Genomic DNA, 2,165 nt, shown 5'->3' with positions numbered 1-2,165 from the left:
ACCTTGGATCTCTCTTTCCGGCAGACACAAGTCTGCTGGGGTGCAAAGACCTGCTGGTGACAAAATTGTCAAGTCAAGCGGAACGCGACCTGTCAACATCTCCTCCTTCACATTCTCCCGCAACTGGGGGTGCGAGGAAAAGGCTCAGAATTCCGAGCCCACCCGCTGGCGGTGATGCAGGGCAGTCTGGAGCGACTGCTGATGCTGACATCTGGTCCGGACTGAAGGACCTGACAACGATTACGGACATGTCGTCTACTGTCACTGCATATGATTCTCTCAACATTGAAAGAATGGTGGAGGATTATATGAGTGACCGCATCCAAGTAGGCACGTCACACAGTCCGTACTTATACTGGCAGGAAAAAGAGGCAATTTGGAGGCCCTTGCACAAACTGGCTTTATTCTACCTAAGTTGCCCTCCCACAAGTGTGTACTCCGAAAGAGTGTTTAGTGCCGCCGCTCACCTTGTCAGCAATCGGCGTACGAGGTTACATCCAGAAAATGTGGAGAAGATGATGTTCATTAAAATGAATTATAATCAATTCCTCCGCGGAGACATTGACCAGCAGCAATTGCCTCCACAAAGTACACAGGGAGCTGAGATGGTGGATTCCAGTGGGGACGAATTGATAATCTGTGAGGAGGGGGATGTACACGGTGATATATCGGAGGATGATGATGAGGTGGACATCTTGCCTCTGTAGAGCCAGTTTGTGCAAGGAGAGATTAATTGCTTCTTTTTTGGTGGGGGTCCAAACCAACCCGTCATATCAGTCACAGTCGTGTGGCAGACCCTGTCACTGAAATGATGGGTTGGTTAAAGTGTGCATGTCCTGTTTATACAACATAAGGGTGGGTGGGAGGGCCCAAGGACAATTCCATCTTGCACCTCTTTTTTCTTTTATTTTTCTTTGCGTCATGTGCTGTTTGGGGAGGGTTTTTTGGAAGGGACATCCTGCGTGACACTGCAGTGCCACTCCTAGATGGGCCCGGTGTTTGTGTCGGCCACTAGGGTCGCTAATCTTACTCACACAGCTACCTCATTGCGCCTCTTTTTTTCTTTGCGTCATGTGCTGTTTGGGGAGGGTTTTATGGAAGGGACATCCTGCGTGACACTGCAGTGCCACTCCTAGATGGGCCAGGTGTTTGTGTCGGGCACTTGGGTCGCTGAGCTTAGTCACACAGCTACCTCATTGCACCTTTTTTTCTTTGCGTCATGTGCTGTTTGGGGAGTGTTTTTTGGAAGGGCCATCCTGCGTGACACTGCAGTGCCACTCCTAGAAGGGCCAGGTGTTTGTGTCGGCCACTAGGGTCGCTTAGCTTAGTCATCCAGCGACCTCGGTGCAAATTTTAGGACTAAAAATAATATTGTGAGGTGTGAGGTATTCAGAATAGACTGAAAATGAGTGGAAATTATGGTCTTTGAGGTTAATAATAATATGGGATCAAAATGACCCCCAAATTCTATGATTTAAGCTGTTTTTTAGGGTTTTTTGAAAAAAACACCCGAATCCAAAACACACCCGAATCCGACAAAAAAAATTCGGTGAGGTTTTGCCAAAACGCGGTCGAACCCAAAACACGGCCGCGGAACCGAACCCAAAACCAAAACACAAAACCCGAAAAATTTCAGGCGCTCATCTCTAGTATATATAGCACTAACAGGAGGCTTTAAAATTTTCATTCTAGTGTCCTTCGTTTGGGAGAAAAATCCAATGGTACAAGACAGCTTTTCCTTGCCAATATCTCTCTTTTGCAAAGAGCTGCGCATTGGAAAATTCAGGGCTATGCCGTGTAGATGATGGCCTAACAGGAGGCTTTAAAATTTTCTTTCTAGTGTCCTTCGTTTGGGAGAAAAATGCAAAGGTACAAGACAGCTTTTCCTTGCCAATATCTCTCTTTTGCAAAGAGCTGCGCATTGGAAAATTCAGGGCTATGCCGTGTAGATGATGGCCTAACAGGAGGCTTTAAAATTGTCTTTCTAGTGTCCTTCGTTTGTGAGAAAAATGCAAAGGTACAAGACAGCTTTTCCTTGCCAATATCTCTCTTTTGCAAAGAGCTGCGCATTGGAAAATTCAGGGCTATGCCGTGTAGATGATGGCCTAACAGGAGGCTTTAAAATTTTCTTTCTAGTGTCCTTCGTTTGGGAGAAAAATGCAAAG

This window comes from Pseudophryne corroboree, chromosome 3 (assembly GCF_028390025.1).
Source record: "Pseudophryne corroboree isolate aPseCor3 chromosome 3, aPseCor3.hap2, whole genome shotgun sequence".
In the NCBI taxonomy this organism is placed as follows: domain Eukaryota; kingdom Metazoa; phylum Chordata; class Amphibia; order Anura; family Myobatrachidae; genus Pseudophryne; species Pseudophryne corroboree.
This window is presented reverse-complemented; position numbering follows the sequence as displayed.